We start from the raw sequence: 22,752 nt of genomic DNA on the forward strand, positions 1-22,752 counted from the left end.
AACACTTGGATCTGATGGGAAGAAAGGTCTTCTCATCATCCAGCTCCAGTTCAGGATGGCCAGTTACCAGTCACTATTGGCTAAACAAGATTTCCTGAACTATGCCAAGTTTGGGGAGTTTACTGACAGCCTTTCTGAAACAGGACAGAGCTTGTTTTCAAACTTTGATAGATGAAGGCAAACTGATAGGACCACCTCCAATCTGCAGTCAATGATGCTGATACCTCCTCTAGAGCTATGACTACTGCCAGCATCATGTTAAGGAAGTCATGGCTCCATGTGTCAGGGTTCCCGAAGGAGGTCCAGAATACCACTGAGGACCTACCCTTCAATGAACTGCACCTCTTCAATCAGAAGATGGACAAGTCCCTCCAAAGCCTGAAGGATTCCTGAGCTACCCTCTGCTCACTGGGGATATACACACCTGCCCCTAAGAAGAAGTTTCTTCACCCACTGGTCAAATCTAGACATGGCTCAGCAGTTTTTCCATCAGAGGTCCTATGAACCACCACGTCAGAGACAGAGGTTTCAAAAGTCCTGCTCCCCTACACCCTCTACAACAAAATCAGGATCTCAATCTCAGCCCCCTGCATGACGTTATTTTTGATGGGAGCTCAAGGGCAGCAAAACACAAAGGCCTTGTCTACACTACAGGGGAAATTCAATCTAAGCTACGCAATTTGAGTTACGTGAATAGAATAACTCAAATTGACATAGCTTAAATCTGCTTACCGCAGGGTCCACATTACGCAATATTGATGGGGGATGCTCCCCCGTCGACTCTCCCCTACTCTTCTCGATCCAGTGGAATACAGGAGTTGATGGAAGAGCGACCTGCGGTCGATTTAGCAGGTCTTCTCTAGACACGCTAAATCGACCGCTGAGGCATTGATTGCCATTCGCCGATGCATCGATCACCGCTCGTCGATCCCCCAGTAAGTGTAGACAAGCCCTCAGTCCAACACTTCTCAACCCACACACACAGCATTAGGGGGTCATCTAGCACCCTTTTTCAACATCTGGAGTGCAAAAACACTGGACCAGAGGGCGCTGAACGTCATTCACTCTGGCTATATGATAGTTGCATCCCTACTTCCTGCAAAAAAAAAAAGCTCCCAACCCTCCTTCAGGGATCACTCTCATGAGAGTATTCTCAAACAAGAGGTGAACTCTACTGCAGCAAGGAGCAGCAGAACACATCCCTCCTCAATACCAAGGGAGAAAGTTTACTTGACCTACTTCCTGATATTCAAAATGAAGGGTGGTTGGAGACCAATCCTCAACCTCTGCCATATCAACTGCTTCATTTGCAAACTCAGATTTCACATGATCACATTGGCAACGATAATTCCATCTTTAGAAAAGGGCATGTGGTTCACAGTTCTGGATATGAAGAATGCCTACTTTCATGTAGATAATCATCCTGCCCACAGATGCTTTCTCAGATTCGTGGTAGGCTCTCACCATTTTCAGTAGAGTATTCCCCTTCAGAATAGTGACCGCCCCCTCCCCCCCAAGAGTCTTTACCAAGATATTCTTGGTACTGGCAGCCCATGTCAGACAGCGTGGTCTCATTGTCTTCCCCTACTTCAACGACTGGCTCCCTGTTGCCAACTCCTACCAGGAAGCCTATGCATCAACTTCCATGATGCTACACTTCCTCTCCTCACTGGGAGTCGTCATAAATGTTGAAAAATCTGTTCTCACCTCCATGCAATCTCTGGACTTCATCAAGGCAACCTTAAATTCTATCACCACAAGAGTATATCTACCCAAGAACAGGTTCCAGACCATGAACAATATCACAGCTCACGTCACAAGCAACCCTCGAGTACCAGTCAAGACATGTCTCTCTTGCCTAAGTCTACTATGTCCTCGTGCACCTACATCACCCCATTTTCAAGACTCCACTTTTGTTGCCTTCAAAGTTGGCTGCAGTCAGTATACTTCCCAAGCCATCATTCCATAAATCTCTTGGTGACAGTTCTGGCCAAAGTACTGTCTTCCCTACTGTTGTGGGCAAAACCTTATCAGTTATGAGTGGGCATCCCTCTTCCTCTCCAGACAGGACCATTATTACGTTATTATAGATGCATCCTTATTAGGTAGGGGGACCCACATGAACAGCAACACAGCACAAAGTGCCTGGACATCTCGAGACTCCAGGATGCAGATCAATATCCCGGAGTTGCAAGCAGTCTGGAAGAAATGTCTTTTTTTTCCATTCACCTGCACTCAATGTGTCCTTGTAATGTCAGACAACATAGCAACTGTCTTCTATGTCAACAAGTAGTGGGGAGTGAGAACCACCTCCTTGTGTGCAGAAGCAGTCAGCCTCTGGAACTGATGTATCAGCAATCAAATCACCCTATCAGCAGACGAACTTCCACAAAAGCAAAACGTGCTTGCAGATTCCCTCAGCAGATATTTTGGGTTTACCACAAGGGGAGTGCCATGATTCAGTACTGTGCAATATTTTTACTTTATGGGGAATTCCAACCAGGGATCTGTTTGCCTCTCAAAACAAACAGGAAATGCACCTGTTGCACCGACATTGCCACTCCCAGATGACACTCTGATTCTTCCTTGCCTGGACCAGTTCAACTACGCCTTCCCTCTGCTAACACTTCTGCCATGAGTTTGACACAAAATCCAGCAGGATTTTTCTCACACCCTTCTGGCCCAGACGGTTCTAGTTTCCCAACCAACTACATGTCATCCCAACCACCAATCATCCTACCAATATTCCCCAAGATCCTGACCCAGTGGAACGGCAAGATCAAGCACCCTAGTCTGTGTACACTCCACCCCAGAGCTTGGTATTTGGACAGGTATATTTATGCTCCACAGCTGTACAAGATATCCTCTCTTGTAATAGAAAGGACTTTACTAGAAAAAAATTACCTAGCTAAGTAGAAATGCTTCTCTTCTTGGGCACACCAAAGAGGGGTTCTCCAAGAGACTACAGATATTCATCTCATCCTGGACTATATCATCTCTTTGAAGATATCAGGTTTGTTCATCAGCATCTTGCAAGTCCACTTGATGATGATCAGCACATACCACCCACCTTCTCATGGCCACTTGGTCTTTGCACATCCAGTCACCAATAGATTCTGGAAAGGCCTACTAGGAAAATTCCCACATATTAAGAAGCTTGCTCCCCAGGGGGCCTTAACCTTGTTCTCTCAGTACTCACAGGGCTCCTCTCTGAGCCTCTGGCTACTTACTCCATGTCTTTCCTTTCCATGAAGGTTGCTTTCATTGTAGCCATCATCTTAGTGATGATGGCAGATCCTCCATACACTAGAAGGATAAGGTTGTTTTTTTTTTACAGCTACACCCTAAATTCACTCCTAACATAGTTTCAGAATTTCACCTTAACCAATCCATTCACTTACCTGTGTTCTTCCCAAAACCACACATTTCCACAGAAGAACGAAGACACGACTCCCTCGATGTTTGGCAAGCCTTGCCTTTTTATCTACAGAGAACAAAACCAATAAGGAAATCCCCAAGACTGTTCATCGCTATAGCAGAAAAAGTCAGAGGGCACGCCATCTTCACCCACAGGCTCTCCAAATGGATCTCTTGACTGTATGCTACACTATCCATTTTTGCGCAACCCCCACCCCCACCTCCCCCCCTGGAGTAAGAGCTCATTCCACCAGAGTGGAAGCAACAACTATGGCATCTGTTCAGGAGGCACCCCTCCTGGACATCTATAAAGCAGCCATGTCGGGCTCTCTTCACACATTTGCAAGACATTATGCCCTGGTCAGGACTCTTCCACTGATGCCTCCTTTGGGGCAGTGGTACTTTGCTCAGCCCTACAGCCTCGCACCCTCATCCTACATAAGTACTGCTTATCAGTCACCTACAGTGGAATACAATAGAGACCATCACTCAAGAAGAGGAAGTTACTTATCTGTAGCTGGAGGTTCTTCAAGATGTGTGGTCCCTCTCTGTATTCTACTACCTGCCCTTCTTTCTCTCTGCTTCAGATCTTATCTGATTTGTGGTAGAGAAGGAACTGGAGAAGCGGTCAGTCTACGCTGCCCCTTATCCCCTTGGTCAGAGGCACAAGGTGAGCCAGGGCACATGCGCAGGCCAACACACTCTGCTTTCAAATTCACCATCTCTGGGCATACGATGCTGCATGCATAACCCACAATGGAATACAGATAGGGGCCATACATCTCAAAGAATCTCCAGTTACAGATAAGTAACCTCCTCTTCTGGTGTTCCCTTACCTAGACGATTGGCTTCTGAAAGGTTGCTCCCAGGACAAAATTTCACAGGCAACTTGCAAGGCCATAGATGTCTTCCTCAAACTAGACCTGCAACTGAACATTCAAAAATCCACCTTGACCCCTATACAAAAGTTAGAAATCATACCTCATCTCCATTCAATAACAGCAAAAACCTATGCACAGATTTGTGGCCCTGTCCAACATAGTCAATACAGTCTAGATCAGTACTCAAATCCCAGTCAAGAACTCTCTTCAGCGATTGAAACATAGGGTAGCTGGTACTTTTGTGATAGACCATGTAAGACTGCAAATGTATTGCCTTCATGCGTGGCTCAAAACTGTTTATTCTCTTAAAAGACACAGCCTAACTACAGGTTTCAGAGTGGTAGCTGTGTTAGTCTGTATCAGCAAAAAGAATGAGGAGTACTTGTTAGTATTTGTCATATTCTCTAAGGTGCCACAAGTACTCATTCTTTTAGTCTAACTACACTAATTTCCATACCCACCTTTGAAAAGGAATCTTTCAATTGGTGGAAATACTCTCAAAATGTTTGTGCAGGAGTCCCTTTTGTCTGCCCTCCCCCAATGGTTGTTATAACAACGGATGCATCACTGTGAGGTGGGGAGCACATCTGAACACCCACATGGCCCAGGGAAGGTGGATGCCTCAAAAGCCACTCTCCACATCAACCTCCCAGAATTTAGGGCAGTCAGATATCCCTGTCTCCAGTTTCTACCACTAATCAGGGGCAAATGCATAAAGGTTACTCCTGGGGGAATTCTGCAACAAAAAATTTAAAATTCTGCGCCCAATATTTTAAAATTCTGAATATTTTATTTGTAGAAATAACACAATATAATCACACCAGTTTCAATTATTTTTGGTCATTTAGTTCAAAATACCTGTCAGCAAGTATGTCTGTTAACAAAGACAACAAAAAAGATTCAGAAAATGTTTTTTGACAAATAGATTTCTTACTAGGCATATTAATACAGAACTCTGAGTAATAATTCATTTAAACTACAATACAGAACCATATTCTTCCTCTGCCCCCCGAACCAGTGCAAAGGCTGGGGGGAGTCAGGGGTAACAGAGGAGCTGAAGGAGAGGAAAATAATTGCTGGGAAGGTGGCTGGGTGTGGGTGGGAAAAGTATGGAACAGGTTTGGGGGGGGGGGGGGCGGGACTGTTAGGGAACTTCCCCCTTGCAGACTCTGGCTGACCCCTAGCCTCTCCAATTCAGTCAAGCACGTGTGTCACTCCCCCCATCCCCATCTGTCCTTGCACTCCTGTCCCCCTGTGTCTCTGTGCCCCCACTTAGCCACCTCCCTCCCCCTCCGCCCATGGGGCCCTGCGCCTCCACTCCCATTCAGCCCCTGCCCCAGTCTGTCCTCCCTCACTAGCCCTTATGAGCCCCTGTCTGACCCCCCAGCAGTCCCATGCTGTCTGCCTCCCCATAACCCCTGTCCCTGATCTGGCCCAAAAGATGATGTGAACAAAGGCAGGCTCTTTCTTGCCCCTAGCTAGCTGGGAGTGGCTGCTATGTTCTATTAACAGAGCGCCCTCTGGTGGGCAAAAGGCAGAACTGCAGAAGTTATTTTCTGCTGGGACCTGCTGCTATGTTCTATTGCCACAGTACCCTCTGCTGGGCAAAAGGTGGAACTGCAACACATTTTCAGGAAAACCTTTTTTCTGCGCAAAAAATTAAAAATATATGCAACTCATTAATTATGCACATGCACAGTGGTGCAGAATTCCCCCAGGAGTATAAAGGTCATGATGGACAACATGTCATGCATGTTCTATATCAACCAACAAGGAGGGGCAAGATTCTCCCTCTGGGTGTGCCAAGGCTGACCAGCTTTGGAATTGATGCATACTCAATCAGATGGTCCTCACAGCAGCTTACCTTCCAGGAGCTCAGAATGTGACCACGGATACATTCAGTAGGCACTTCTCACAAGACCATGAGTGGGTAATAGATTCCATTGTACTTCACCGCATATGTCAACTATGAGGCACCCCTCGGATAGAGCTGTTCGCCACAAACAAGAAATGCACTCAGTTCTGCCCAAGTGACAGGGTGGGTCACCAATCCCTCTAACATGCTTTTCACCTTCGATGGTATTTGGGTCTTCTATATGTGTTCCCTCTGGCTCCTAATATCCCAAGTTTTACTCAAAATAAAGAAGGACAAAGCCAGTATTATTCTAATAGTTTTGACTTGGCCCAGACAGACATGATTTCCTTACCTCAGACAGTGGGCCATTTGCTTGTTCACCAATCACTTTCCAGCTTGCCCCTCCCCTTCTCGCACAGGAAGATGGGAAGATCCTTCACCCAAATCTCAAGAGGTCTTTGCCTCAACACATGGCTGGTTAATGGATCATGGGATTAAAAACAATCTGTTAAGGCAAAGTGAAAATAGAGTGTTATTACACAGCAGAAAACTGTTTACTCTTCGTTTCAACTATGGCCAGCTCCAAAGTGTAACTGTCCTCCCTCTTGGGTTCAGGCCACCCCCTTTTGGAGGCATCAGGAAATTGGTATGCCCTCCAGCAGGTCATTGGGCAGTCTGACTTGCAGCTGCTTAATTGCCCAAATGACAGTTCAGGGTGCAAAAAGGAGGAGTCAGCTGGTAGCCCTGGCCTACTGGGGTGGACACCAATAGTCTAGGGGCTTGAGCCCTCTGGACATGGGCACAGCAGTTAAACTCTGTCACTGACCTTCTAGCCTAAAGGATAGTGCAGTCCCGCATTCGAGGGCTGGGGTTAGGGAGTAGAGGGACCCGGGCCCACCCTCTTCACCAGGTCCCAGCCCAGGGCCCTAGCAGTAGCAGGTAATCTTGCCACTGGGTTGGTGGGGAAATGTGTGGTTACTGTCTTGCCTCCCGACGCACAATCAGACCAAAGTCATGCTTTCCTGGGCTACATCCTACGTGGTTCTGCTGGCACTACTCTGTCGCTTCTGGAACCTGGCTCTCAGTCTCACTGTCAGGTGGCTCTTCCTCCCATCTCTCCCCGAGGTGGTCCATATCCTGGGGCAGTGGGTTGCCTTTTCTCCCTACTACCACTCATGGGCTTCACTGAAAGCTCAGCTCTGTCAGAGGAACGTCTGCCTCCTTCCCTGGTCTGCCCAAAACTGAGCTGCAGGGCCATATTCTTATACTTCCTACTCCACCCCTGCACTTCCTCAAGGGGGGCAAGGTGGGGTTGGCTGCACCCACGAGGGACGTTAACCCCCTCTGTACTAGATGGAAGTTGTTTTGCCTCACTACACAAAGGATCCACAGTCTTCACCAAGACACTCCCAGGATGGATCTTGGGGTGTATTATTGCCCATTATGACTTGGCTAGATTTAACCTCTTTCTAGAGTGATAACCACTTTTACAAGATCACAGTCTACATCTGTGGCATTACTCAAAGATGCTAAAATCTGCAGAGCTGCAACTTGGACTTCTATACATACTTCCTCCAACAATTATGCTCTGGTTCATGCCTCTAGGTCAGATGCTGCAATTAACAATGCAGTTCTCTTTTCAGTATTGGACTCTGTTCCAAAGCTCCCTCCTCTTTATGGGAATACTGCTTGGGAGTCACCTGAAATGGAGCACCTATAGGGACACTACTCAAAGAAGGAGAGGTTACTCACCTTGTGCAGTAATTGGAATTCTTTAAGATGCATGTCCCTAGGGGTGCTCCATTACACTCCCTCCTTCCTCTCTGTTCAGCATTTTCTCTGTGAGACTTTGTGGTGGAGAAGAAGCTGAGGGCAATTCATCCACAAAGCCTTATATATCCTGGGAATGGGGCACAAGGGTGTATTGGGTATATGTGGCACTGCTACTAAAAATCTCCAAAGATACAGGGGCACATGCACACCTGAAATGAACTACCCATAGGGACATACATATAAAGGAACTCAGTTACTGTACAAGGTGAGTAACCTCTCCTTTTCTCTGAAGGGAGACAGATCATCACCACATGTAAAAAAGGCACTGTCTGGAGAGAGAGAGATGGCAGGAGAGTCTTTGCCTAGCCTGAAATGCTGACAAGAGTTCTGACTCACAGAAGGGGTGAGATCAGACTAGAGGCTCGTAGAGGGAGGTTACATCTCAGTACTTGTTATTTTGCAAAACTTGTAAGTCTAATGCTTTCAGAGTGAAGTGAATGTAGTTAAGAAATTTCTTTGCTAAGCAAGCCGGTGTTCCTTGCCTTCCTGCCTGGTTGGCCCCAAAGAGGTTAAATTAGATGCCCAGCCTGAACACAGTGCAGGAAGGACGCTAAGAGAGTGTGCATAAGCAACGAGGGAAGCTCTGGAGGTCTGAGGCACTGGCCTTCAAATACTTGAAAAGCTGCCATAAAAAAGATGGAGAAAAATGATTCTCTCTTGCCACTGAGGGCAGGACAAGAGGCAATGGGTTCAAACTACAGCATAGCAGATTTAGATTGAATCTCAGGAAAAACTTCCTAACTGTAAAAACTGTAGAACAATTGAACAAACTGCCTTCACTGGAGGTTTTCAAAAAAAGGCTGGATAGCCATCTGTTTTAGATGGTTTAGACACAACAAATCCCGTATCCTGCCACGGGGGTAGACTAGATGACCCTTGCAGTACCTTCTAATCCCATGGTTCTATGATTCTATGACATAATTGTGCTCACAAAAGTCCTTACGGTATGTCTACGCTGCAATTTAAGCCCAGGTCTGTGGGATTCAAGCCTGCAAACTCAGTGTTTGTAAGTCCGGGCTTGAGAATCCACACTGCATATTGACCCTAAGTTTACAATTTCTGGACCTGGGTCTTACATGTCTACACTACTATACGTAGAACATCGTCAAACTAGACTATCCCAGGCTTCCTAGTGCACTCCCAGCTATAGTTGCTCTAGCCATTTGTTTGTGGTGCACTGTGAGAAAACTTGCTTGTCCACGTCTCAGCACTTTACACAACATTGTCTCAGTGCACCAACACATCTAATCAAATTATTTTTTGGGTCTGCACGTTCCTGGCAACTGGTGCAAGCTATGTGGAGGAATCACCAGTTGAAGAACTTGTCTTGCTTGGGCTTTCATTCCTGTTTCAGGAAATGGGAAAAGCATCCACAAGTCACTGGTGCATCCTTTGGTGGTGTTTTCTGATGTACCGAAGGCACGATACAGACATGGCAGACGCGAACTGGCTGTTGTTCACAAATCTCGGTATACCGCTACTGTCTCCTATGTAGACTGGCGCATCTGGAGCAGGGCCATGAGCACAGCCTGATGGGATTACATCGTCACTGGGACCTGGGATGACCAACAGTGGCGTCAGAACTTTCGCATAAAGCAAGCTACATTTCTGGAGCATTGTGAACAGCTTGCATTGACCTGCCAGCATCACAGCACATGTATGAGGACGGCCATGGTGGTCCAGAAGCAGGTGACCATAACCATTTAGAAGCTAGTTATCCCAGACTGCTATAAGTCTGGTGCTGACCAGTTTGGTGTTGGAAAGTTACCTGTGGGTAAAGTGGCGGTGGAGAGTTCTGAGGCAATCAGGTGTATGATTTATCCAAAGATGGTGGGCATAAACAATGTCCCTAAATTGCTGACTTTGAGAAAATGGTGTTTCCAAACTGCTCCAGGGCCATTGATGGGATTCATGTGTCTGAAGTTTGTTTTCCTCAAGGTGCACCTAAGCACATAAGCTGAAAGGGTACTATTCCATTGTTATGCAGACCCTCATGGACCACAGAGGCCGATTTATGGACGCCAACAGAGGCTGCACTGGAAAGGTTCATGATGCGGGGGTTTTCCCCTGATTGGGAGTCTACGTTCTTGGATAGGCCAGAACACTATTCCCACCCAAGTTGATGGTCATAAATGGAGTAACTGTCCCCAATGTTATTCTAGGGTACCCCTGACTACAACCTTTTGTGTTGGTTTATGAAATTATATCCTGAGTCAGAGGCCCTGGCAAATTACACTCTCAAGTGTAGAACGGTGGTCAACTGTGCATTTGGCAGATTGAATCCTACTGGTGCTGTTTATAGAATTGTTTAGATTCCACTGTCATCAATGTTGTCTGAAGTATTGTGGCTTGGTATGCTCTGCACATTCTTTGTGAATCCAAAGGTGAGCCACTTGCCACTCAATGGGCCTATGATAGTAATTGATTACTGATCTGGTACACTTAGACAGACGGTGCTCCTGTAACAGTTGGAGCAGGCTGCACCCAGACAAGGGAAGTCAGCAATGCTTTGTACTCCCACATTGTGAACTTGCATGGATCAACTGAAGAGGAAAACAGTATGTTTATGGTTGTATTTGTACCATGATTCTTACAGAAAAAGTAGTACTGTTGCTGTATGCTACGACTGGGGTGTGTGCGACTGTCATGAATTATTAACTGTGCATGAGATGACTGCTTATACCACAGTGGTTTGTATGATATGAACTGTGGCTTTTCATTATGGATTGCTCTGAATAGATGAACGGAGATATTGTTTGATACAGCTTCCCAGTTATGCCTTATATCTTTATCTTTCTTCTAAATACAAGTTATATGATGCAGCGATGGTAATAAAATTTATTAATAAATAGGGCTATCAAGCGATTAAAAAAATAATCGTGATTAATCGCACTGTTAAACTATAATAGAATACCATTATTTAAATATTTTTGGATGTTTTCTACATTTTCAAATATATTGATTTAAATTACAACACAGAACACAAAGTGTACAGTGATCACTTTATATTTATTTTTGATTAAAAATATTTGCACTGTAAAAAACTAAAGAAATTTTATTTTTCAATTCACCTAATACAAGTACCGTAGTGCAATCTGTTTATCATGAAAGTTGAACTTAGAAATGTAGAATTATGTACAAAAAATAACTGCATTCAAAAATAAAACAATATAAAACTTTAGCGCCTACAAGTCCACTCAGTCCTACTTCTTGTTCAGCCAATCGCTCAGACAAACAAGTTTGGTTACAATTTGCAGGAGATAATGCTGCCTGCTTTTTGTTTACCATGTCACCTGAAAGTGAGAACAGGCGTTCGCATGGCTCTGTTGTAGCCAGCGTCGCAAGGTATTTGCATGCCAGATGCTCTAAAGATTAGTATGTCCCTTCATGCTTCAACCACCATTCATGCGTCCATGCTGATGACAGGTTCTGCTCAATAATGATCCAAAGCAGAACAGACAGATGAATGTTCATTTTCATCATCTGAGTCAGATGCCACTAACAGAAGGCTGATTTTCTTTTTTGGTGGTTCGGGTTCTGAAGTTTCCTCATCGGAGCATTGCTCTTTTAAGACTTCTGAAAGCATGCTCCACACCTCGACCAAGATTTTGGATGGCACTTCAGATTCTTAAACCTTGAGTCAAGTGCTGTAGTATTTTTAGAAATCTCACATTGGTACCTTATTTACATTTTGTCAAATCTGCTGTGAAAGTGTTCTTAAAAAGAACTCGTGCTGGGTCATCATCCGAGACTGCTAGAACATGAAATATATGGCAGAATGCAGGTAAAACAGAGCAGAAGACTACAATTCTCCCCCAAGGAGTTCAGCCAAAAATTTAATTAATGCATTATTTTTTTAACAAGCGTCATCAGCATGGCAGCATGTCCTCTGGAATGGTGGCCGAAGCATGAAGGGGCATACGAATGTTTAGCATACCTGGAATGTAAATACCTTGCAATACCGGCTACAAAAGAGCCATGCAAATGCCTGTTCTCACTTTCAGGTAACATTGTAAATAAGAAGCAGGCAGCAGCATCTCCCATAAATGTAAACAAACTTGTCTGTCTTAGCGATTGGCTGAACAAGAAGTAGGACTGAGTGGATTTGTTGGCTCTAAAGTTTTACACTGTTTTGAGTGCAGTTATGTAACAAAAAAAATCTACATTTGTAAGCTACACTTTTATGATAAAGAGATTGCAACTACCGTACTTGTATGAGGTGAATTGAAAAATACTATTTCTTTTATCATTTTTACAGTTCAAATATTTGTAATCAAAAACAATTTTATAAAGTGAGCACGGTACACTTTGTATTCTGTGTTGTAATAGAAATCAACATATTTGAAAATGTAGAAAAACATCCAAAGATATTTAATAAATTTCAATTGATATTCTATTGTTTAACAGTGTGATTAATCACAATTAATTTTTAAACGTAATTAATTTTTTGAGTTAATTGCGTGAATTAACTGCGATTAATGAACAACCCTATTAATAAAATGAAAGCCTTTATTTGTGAACACAGCTGTATAAAAAAAAAAATTAAAGCATTCTCAGGCAGGTCAATTGCCATTACAACACCAAAACAACAGTAATAAAATACTCAAATCAGTAATAAAGTAAAGTGTGTAACACTACTATTGAACAGGGAAATCAGTACAAACAAAAGAATTCTCTACTTTTGCATGTCACCAGGCCTCCATTCTCCTTTCTTTCTTTAGCATGTTTAGCATGCACATGGTGCTGCTGCACAGGGTGGAGGACTGAGAGGGGAGGAGGACTGCTGAGGGTACGTTTTCCCTGATTACCTAGTGTTTAGTCATAGTTGCATGGGCCACCCAACCATAGTATTGTCCAACATGTTCCTTATCTGCACGACGTGGTGCCATGGAAGAGACTCAGGATATGGAATAGGAGCCTGAACTCTTGTGGCCATTAGGCAGACCTCTCCATGCTGCCACCCAGCAGTACCTGTAACTAGCTTGTGCTTCACTACTCACAACCTGCTATGGACACAGCCCATGGGAAGTCCTGGCTCAAGCACTCTAACAGGGAGCAACCTCATGACTCCTGATTGGCTCCCTGCCCCTGTATAAACCGAGCTGGTATTCTAGGACAGTGGTTTTCAAACGGCACCATGCCACCATGAGTTTCCCACCCCCCTGCAAGATTCATTTCAGTTTTTCCTCCTCCACCTCATCTCCACAGATGTAGGAATGGTCAAAAAAAAAAAAAAAAAAAAGGTTGCCATCTGCCCTTTCCCCACCTGCACCCCAATCTGCCTCAGAATTTCTCTTTTGGTGTTCCACTCACAATTTTGTGCTTGATTTTCAATGTTTGTGCCTGTATTTTGACCACTCACTATCTCACAGCCTAGGCACATGCCTGGAATTTATGGTTTGCATTTATTAGCTGTGCTTATCATGCTCTAGGCTAGTTTATAATAAAAACAGTGCACTATGTCACCTAAACCAGTATTAACACATATATATAAATTATTCCTTCAAACAAAATCAAAAGCCTGGATAAAACAGATAGGCCTTGCACTCTGCCCTGAAGGCTGACAAATTGTTATACTGTGTTCATCCCAATTTTCTGTATTATCTGAGCATGAAACTCAGGCCGTATTGGACCCAGATTGGGAGGAAATTTCACAGTTGAAGGCTGTTGAATGACGGTGCCTTACCCACAGACAAACAAAACTAAGGAGGTTCAGCTTACCTGCCCAGCTGATCAAAATGATCAAGGTAAAGCTCAAGCAGAGAGGATGTTTCTGAAATAACTACGGCCCTTTTGTGCCTATGTATCAAAACAAATATCTTGAATTAGGTCTGGAAACAAATGTGGAGCTCATGCAACCTCTAGAGCAGAGTTGTAGGGCTCCACCAGCTATCCCCTCTTTTGCCAATCACAGGTACATCTTATAGGGCCTAGGCAAAATTGCAAACCTCTGGGATGCCAACTATCCCAATACATGCAGGGAGAGACTGGACCACCACCCACTGGCTGGCTGTGTGGGGGATTGGGTGCACCCGGTGAATGGGTGGTGCAGTAGGCATGATCTCCCTGTGCACTGGAGAGCTACAGGAGGAACTGTGAGTCTATGTGGGCTTGTGCCTTAAAGGCACAATGTCTTTTAGGAGGAGAAATGGCATGGTACCCTTTTCCTTCCTACTGTTATTCAACAAGAATGCATCGTGGTGGGGCTGAAGAACTTTTAGCAGGAGGAGGAGGAGGTAAAGATTGTTGAGGTGAAAAGGTTGAGCCTGGGCCGTTGAAGGGAGGAGAATCAGAAAACAGTGCAGTGCCTGTGCCAGCCTGTTCCCACCTGGTGGAGGGAGGCAATGAGAGGAAGTTAACCGGGAAGAGAAACAGTGAAGAGATAAGTATGGCCCAGGAGGTGAAAGGAAAAAAAAGAAAAGGCGGTGAATCAAAAGAAAGATCCAGTGGAACCAGACTGATATCCCCTGGAGGTAGAATGACTGCTGCTCACCAAGCCCTGGCAGGAATGTGTCCAGGGGGTCTGACCCACCTTGTAAATATAAAATATTTTATGAATGCTGTAGGGAGGGAGGAGCAGGAAACAGTGCCCAGATGTCTCAGGACTAGTCGTAAGGGGCTATGCAGATTTGGAAGGTACAGTCATGGCTACAACAGACACCAGCAGGATCCTCCAAATGTTGTTACAGACGCACAACAATTAAAATAATAAAATGCCAGCAAATCAGCCCAGTTCTTTTTGCTTCTGCCATCTAGCAAATGATCCAGACACTGGACTGTACAGTAGCTACTAGACCCAGAGGGGGAAGGGGCAAGGATTCTTCCTCTCAGACTGCAGAGCACGATGGCCACAGTAGCCCTTTGCAATCCTAACTTGCCCCTGAAGGTAGGGAAGAACAGAAGTATCTTCATAGCACCAGATCCTCTACCTCCATAACCTGTAGATTGGAAGCTACTGTGAAGTAAAGCACCAGAAGGCATATGGGGGCACAGATCCTACATGCCACCCCTCTCTCCCCATCCCCACATCCAGCCTTTCATAGATGAGGAGATAGGATTTATCCCCTAATGAATGGATTTATCCCCTAATGAATGGAAACAAAGTTCAGACATAAATGTCAAGGACAAATGACTGTGCTGCATCATCAGCAGAATGCTATCCACATCATGCTATCTTACATCTCACTATCTTAAAATATTATCTCATTGAATCTATGTTCTCATATCAGAGAACTTCTTTCTGTTGGTGCAACTATTCATTAAAGGCCAACATACTCTGATTTTCACAATATAATCACAGTTATCCCTGCCTTGAAGAATTTACAGTCTAGAAGACAAAGTCAGACAAGATGTACTGGGAAAACCAGAGGGAGCCATTTCCTTAGATAGAACTGTTTTTGCTTCCACTTTCTAATGTTTACCATTTATTCATGGATGGTGGGAAGGGTAAATAGTAACTGGAAAAACAAGTGAGTCAGGCCCTGTTTATGCGAGAAAGGATTTGCTAGCATAGATATCAGCAAACCCTCATAGGGTAGATGCAGCTTGCCATCAGCAGGAGTTCTTCTGCTGGTATAGCTTACACCAGCTCCCTGAATAAAACTGCACCTACAATAGGGCTTTTGCTGGCATAGGTATGTCAATTAGGTGTGTGTGGGTTTTTCCCCACACTCCTAACTGCCAACATTTTTTAATGTAGACCAGACCTAAGTAGGAAACAAACTATAGGTTCCTTCCTCTCTGGGCCAGAATCTGTGATCTTTGGTACCAATTAGGTGCTTGAAAGGTCACCCTAAAATTAAATATCACTTTTCTGAAAGTGTTTCCTCTGTGATTGCTCCAAGTAACACCTCAGATCACTGTAATCAAAAGCAAAGAACTTTTTTCTCTTCCCCCTCGCCCCTGAGTTTATCAGCCCTGGGTGGCGAAGCTCCAGGCTGTCAGTGCCCCACACTGTCCATTAAATCGATGGACGCACTCCTGATGATGATGTGCACTACTGACAAAAGGAGTGTAGGGTGGACATGTAAAATTGATGTAATTACTGCAGTAGCTGTACATCAAAGTAACTTAAATCAGCTTAATTTTCTAGACTTGCTCTCAATGTCACAGCTAAATACAAGATGGAACAGATTGTTTAACGTAAGTAGTTACACATTTTAAGAAAAAAGGAGTACTTGTAGCACCTTAGAGACTAACAAATTTATTTGAGCATAAGCTTTCGTGAACTACAGCTCACTTCATCGGATGCATTCAGTGGAAAATACAGTGGGGAGATTTATATACATAGAGAACATGAAACAATGGGAGTTACCATACACACTGTAAGGAGAGTGATCACTTAAGATGAGCTATTACCAGCAGGGGGGGGAGGGTTCTTCCTCTCCCACCCTCCGCCCTCCTGCTGGTAATAGCTCACCTTAAGCCCTGGTCTACACTAGGACTTTAGGTCGAATTTAGCAGCGTTAAATCGATTTAAACCTGCACCCGTCCACACAGTGAAGCCCTTTAATTCGACTTAAAGGGCTCTTAAAATCGATTTCCTTACTCCACCCCTGACAAGTGGATTAGCGCTTAAATCGACGTTCCCAGCTCGAATTTGGGGTACTGTGGACACAATTCGATGTTATTGGCCTCCGGGAGCTATCCCAGAGTGCTCCATTCTGACCGCTCTGGACAGCACTCTCAACTCAGATGCACTGGCCAGGTAGACAGGAAAAGAACCGCGAACTTTTGAATCTCATTTCCTGTTTGGCCAGCGTGGCAAGCTGCAGGTGACCATGCAGAGCTCATCAGCACAGGTGACCATGATGGAGTCCCAGAATCGCAAAAGAGCTCCAGCATGGACCGAACGGGAGGTACGGGATCTGATCGCGGTTTGGGGAGAGGAATCCGTGCTATCAGAACTCCGTTCCAGTTTTCAAAATGCCAAATTTGTGAAAATCTCCCAGGGCATGAAGGACAGAGGCCATAACAGGGACCCGAAGCAGTGCCGCGTGAAACTGAAGGAGCTGAGGCAAGCCTACCAGAAAACCAGAGAGGCGAACAGCCGCTCTGGGTCAGAGCCCCAAACATGCCGCTTCTATGATGAGCTGCATGCCATTTTAGGGGGTTCAGCCACCACTACCCCAGCCGTGTTGTTTGACTCCTTCAATTGAGATGGAGGCAATACGGAAGCAGGTTTTGGGGACGAAGAAGATGAGGAGGAGGAGGAGGTTGTAGATGGCTCACAGCAAGCAAGCGGAGAAACCGGTTTTCCCGACAGCCAGGAACTGTTTCTCACCCTAGACCTGGAGCCAGTACCCCCCGAACCCACCCAAGGCTGCCTCCTAGACCCAGCAGGCGGAGAAGGGACCTCTGGTGAGTGTACCTTTTAAAATGATATACATGGTTTAAAAGCAAGCATGTGAAAGGATTACTTTGCCCTGGCATTTGCGGTTCTCCTAGATGTAGTCCTAAAGCCTTTGCAAAAGGTTTCTGGGGAGGGCAACCTTATTTCGTCCTTCATGGTAGGATACTTTTATCACTCCAGGCCAGTAACACATACTCGGGAATCACTGTAGAACAAAGCATTGCAGTGTATGTTTGCTGGCATTCAACCAAAATCCGTTCTTTCTCTCTCTGTGTTATCCTCAGGAGAGTGAGATATAATTCATGGTCACCTGGTTGAAATAGGGTGCTTTTCTTCAGGGACACATTCCTGCTGGGCTGTTTGCCTGTGGCTGAACAGAAATGTTCCCCGCTGTTAGCCACGGGGAGGGGGGAGGGTTGAGGGGGTAGTCACGCGGTGGGAGGAGGCAAAATGCGACCTTGTAACGAAAGCACATGTGCTATGTATGTAATGTTAACAGCAAGGTTTACCCTGAAAGAGTGTAGCCACTGTTTTATAAAATGTGTGTTTTTAAATACCGCTGTCCCTTTTTTTTTCTCCACCAGCTGGATGTGTTTCAATGATCACAGGATCTTCTCCTTCCCAGAGGCTAGTGAAGCTTAGAAAGAAAAAAAAAACGCACTCGAGATGAAATGTTCTCCGAGCTAATGCTGTCCTCCCACACTGACAGAGCACAGACGAATGCGTGGAGGCAAATAATGTCAGAGTGCAGGAAAGCACAAAATGACCGGGAGGAGAGGTGGAGAGCTGAAGAGAGTAAGTGGCGGGCAGAAGACAGGGCTGAAGCTCAAATGTCGCGGCAGCGTGATGAGAGAAGGCAGGATTCAATGCTGAGGCTGCTGCAGGACCAAACCAGAATGCTCCAGTGTATGGTTGAGCTGCAGCAAAGGCAGCTGGAGCACAGACTGCCACTGCTGCCCCTCTGTAACCAACCGCCCTCCTCCCCAAGTTCCATAGCCTCCACACCCAGACGCCCAAGAACGCGGTGGGGGGGCCTCCGGCCAACCAGCGACTCCACAACAGAGGATTGCCCAAAAAAAAGAAGGCTGTCATTCAATAAATTTTAAAGTTGTAAACTTTTAAAGTGCTGTGCTTAATGTGCTGTGTGGCATTTTCCTTCCCTCCTCCACCACCCCTCCTGGGATACCTTGGTAGTCATCCCCCTATTTGTGTGATGAATGAATAACGAATGTATGACTGTGAAGCAGCAATGACTTTATTGCCTCTGCAAGCGGTGGTTAAAGGGAGGAGGGGAGGGTGGTTAGCTTACAGGGAAGTAGAGTGAACCAAGGGGCGGGGGGTTTCATCAGGGAGAAACAAACAGAACTTTCACACTGTAGCCTGGCCAGTCATGAAACTGGTTTTCAAAGCTTCTCTGATGCGTGCCGCGCCCTCCTGAGCTCTTCTAACCGCCCTGGTGTCTGGCTGCGCGTAACCAGCAGCCAGGCGATTTGCCTCAATCTCCCACCCCGCCATAAACGTCTCCCCCTTACTCTCACAGATATTGTGGAGCACACAGCAAGCAGTAATAACAGTGGGAATATTGGTTTCGCTGAGGTCTAAGCGAGTCAGTAAGCTGCGCCAGCGCGCCTTTAAACGTCCAAATGCACATTCTACCACCATTCTGCACTTGCTCAACCTGTAGTTGAACAGCTCCTGACCACTGTCCAGGCTGCCTGTGTACGGCTTCATGAGCCATGGCATTAAGGGGTAGGCTGGGTCCCCAAGGATACATATAGGCATTTCAACATCCCCAACAGTTATTTTCTGGTCTGGGAAGAAAGTCCCTTCCTGCAGCTTTTGAAACAGACCAGAGTTCCTGAAGATGCGAGCGTCATGCACCTTTCCCGGCCATCCCACGTTGATGTTGGTGAAACGTCCCTTGTGATCCACCAGAGCTTGCAGCACTATCGAAAAGTACCCCTTGCGGTTTATGTACTCGCCGGCTTGGTGCTCTGGTGCCAAGATAGGGATATGGGTTCCGTCTATAGCCCCACCACAGTTAGGGAATCCCATTGCAGCAAAGCCATCCACTATGACCTGCACATTTCCCAGGGTCACTACCCTTGATATCAGCAGATCTTTGATTGCGTGAGCTACTTGCATCACAGCAGCCCCCACAGTAGATTTGCCCACTCCAAATTGATTCCCAACTGACCGGTAGCTGTCTGGCGTTGCAAGCTTCCACAGGGCTATCGCCACTCGCTTCTCAACTGTGAGGGCTGCTCTCATCCTGGTATTCATGCGCTTCAGGGCAGGGGAAAGCAAGTCGCAAAGTTCCATGAAAGTGCCCTTACGCATGCGAAAGTTTCGCAGCCACTGGGAATCGTCCCAGACCTGCAACACTATGCGGTCCCACCAGTCTGTGCTTGTTTCCCGAGCCCAGAGTCGGCGTTCCACAGCATGAACCTGCCCCATTAGCACCATGATGCATGCATTGGCAGGGCCCATGCTTTCAGAGAAATCTGTGTCCATGTCCTGATCACTCACGGGACCGCGCTGACGTCGCCTCCTCGCCCGGTATCGCGTTGCCATGTTCTGGTGCTGCATATATTGCTGGATAATGCGTGTGGTGTTTAATGTGCTCCTAATTGCCAAAATGAGCTCAGCGGCCTCCATGCTTGCCTTGGTATGGCGTCCGCACAGAAAGAAGGCGCGGAACGATTGTCTGCCGTTGCTCTGACGGAGGGAGGGGCGACTGACGACACGGCTTACAGGGTTGGCTTCAGGGAGCTAAAATCAACAAAGGGTGTGCCTGTACATCAAGGAGTATTTCAGGCAGGACTGCACGGAGGGTTCCAATAAGAAATGGTGCACCAAAGTTATCGTTCTTATTGGAACAAGGAGGTTAGCCTGGCCTCTGATTGATACATGGCTAGATTAACCTCGCTGCGCCTTCTCTGTGACTGACTGCAGTGTGATCTAGACAGGGGAGGAGGAAAATGAGTCCAAAACAAATCTGGTCTATGTCTTGTTCTGACCCACTCCATCGATCCTTTACATCTTTGGCTGGCAGCAGACAAAAAAGGCGCGAAATGATTGTCTGCCCTTGCTTTCACGGGGGGAGGGAGGGTGGGAACGGGGTCCTGACGACATGTACCCAGAACCACCTGCGACAATGTTTTTTGCCGCATCAGGCATTGGGATATCAACCCAGAATTCCAATGGGCAGCGGAGACTGCGGGAACTGTGGGATAGCTACCCACAGTGCAACGCTCCAGAAGTCGACGCTTGCCTCGGTACTGTGGAAGCGCTCCGCCGAGTTAATGCACTTAATGCACTTTAGAGCATTTTCTGTGGGGACACACACACTCGAATATATAAAACCGATTTCAAAAAAACCGACTTCTATAAATTCGACCTAATTTCGTAGTGTAGACATACCCTAAGTGATCACTCTCGTCACAGTGTGTATGGTAACACCCATTGTTTCATGTTCTCTATGTATAAATTTCTCCACTGTATTTTCCACTGAATGCATCCAATGAAGTAAGCTGTAGCTCACGAAAGCTTATGCTCAAATAAATTTGTTAGTCTCTAAGGTGCCACAAGAACTTCTTTTCTTTTTGCTAATACAGACTAACACTGCTGCTACTCTGAAACCTGACAGATTTCAAAGAATCATTCAAAGTGAAATGGCCCAGCTACACTCCTACAGTCACATGGAGAAAAGTGGGGAGGAAGCACCAGGGTGAAGGGGTGGTTTTGTTAGCAGGCTATAGATTGTAACAAGCCATAAATTCAGTGTCTCAATTTGGTCTGTGATTTTTAGTGTCTAGCCAAATTATGACTTTAAGCTCCCAGGCTTGTCTTTTGAAGGTCTTGTGCAGCTCTCCTTTGAAGATAAGGCCTGGTCTGATATAAAGTGATATCTTTGTAAAAAGTGTTACCCATAGGTAAGTGTGTTTTTGTCTGTTATTTTTCTAAATGATTGTCGGTTTCACCCATGTAGCTGCTATTGGGGCATTTGGCGCACTGGATGAGGTACACCACATCTTGTGATAGGCATGTATAAGACCCATGGATTTTGAAAGGTGTGTTGTGGGGAGTGTTGATCATCATACCACTGGAAATTATCTGCAGGTTTTGCATCTGTTGTTCTGGTAGGGTCTGGTCTGGTACCACTTTGAACTGGTGTGTCCCAGTCTGTGGAGAGCTTGCGTGTGATGGTGAGCTTGGAGAGGTTGTTTGAAGGCCAAAAGACAGGAGGACAAGAAAGATTTCTTTCATGATGGGGTACCCATCAAGTAGTGGTTGTAGTTGTAGCATGATACAGTAGAACCTCAGAGTTACAAACACCTTGGGAGTGGAAATTGTTTGTAACTCTGAACAAAATATTATGGTTGTTCTTTCAAAAGTTTACAACAGAACAGTGACATAATGAAGCTTTAAAACTTTACTATCCAGAAGAAAAACGTTGCTTTTAACAATCTTAATTTAAATGAAACAAGCACAGAAAATTACCTTACCTTGTCAACTATCTTTATAACACTTTCCCTTTATTTTTTAGTAGTTTACATTTAACGCCGTACTGAACTGTATTTGCTTTTTTTGGTCACCGTTGCTGCCTCATTGCATACTTCTGGTTCCAAATGAGGTGTGTGATTGACACAGTCATGGCAGTTTGCAACTCTGGTGTCTATAACTCTGAAGTCCTACTGTATCTCAAATAGGTTCCAGTGTGGAGTGGCAGCTAGGGGTGTGCAGTTGGCAGGGGAGTATTTTTGTATTAAGTCCATGTGCAGCATATATTTCTTTCAGAAAATAACAGCCCCTTCTAAATTAGCTGTACAAATTAGCAGAACACATTTTCCAGAGACAGATAATAGCAACATGCCTACAGATCACCAGACTTCTGCCTGCGGTAGGGTTCAAATATGCAGTGCCGGAGCCTACCTCAGATTCAATACTCCAGCAGCACGTTACAGTGAGAACTCCCTGCAAACCCTTAGCTAAGGTACGGAGCAAAAGCCTCTGATCGGGCCTGAGCTGTAACGTAGGTTATAACACCCGCCCCACATCGCCCTTTTGCTAGGGTTGCTGCCCCCCTGCAAGTCAATCTCTCTGGCCTGCTAGTGTGGCACAGTGTCCTAGGGAGGTGAACTCATCCCTCAGGAACTTCTTCTGCCGCCCTCGGCCTGCGGCCTCTCGCTCTGACAGAGGGGCTACTGGGCCAAGCTAGCGCCCGGCATGGTGCCCTGGCCCGCAACGCCCCCTCACGTTTGCCCCAGCCGTTTTTCCGTCACCATGTGGGGGCACCCGGGCCAAATCTGCAGCCCAGGGCAGCTGCCCTGAAACGTAGCCCCCTCCCCACGCGTGGGGCCCAGCGGCGCGGGGGCGTGATTCGGCTCGGCGCGGGGATTACTTGAACCAGG

At 45.9% G+C, this 22,752-nt stretch overlaps 1 long non-coding RNA gene across 4 annotated transcripts in view; it reads right to left on the reverse strand.

Moving 5' to 3' along the window:
* Positions 1-22,752, reverse strand: part of LOC140907812 (uncharacterized) — a 78,229-nt gene that overhangs the window by 54,010 nt on the left and 1,467 nt on the right. For 3 of the 4 annotated variants that reach the window (XR_012157644.1, XR_012157643.1, XR_012157642.1), the window contains exons 2-4: positions 6,506-6,658; positions 4,254-4,346; positions 3,402-3,484 (exon numbers count right to left, since the gene is read on the reverse strand). This is a non-coding gene — a long non-coding RNA (uncharacterized lncRNA). The remainder of the gene's footprint in view (positions 1-3,401; positions 3,485-4,253; positions 4,347-6,505; positions 6,659-22,752) is intronic. The other variant, XR_012157645.1, reaches the window with a different exon arrangement.

Source organism: Lepidochelys kempii, chromosome 2 (genome assembly GCF_965140265.1).
Source record: "Lepidochelys kempii isolate rLepKem1 chromosome 2, rLepKem1.hap2, whole genome shotgun sequence".
NCBI lineage: Eukaryota > Metazoa > Chordata > Testudines > Cheloniidae > Lepidochelys > Lepidochelys kempii.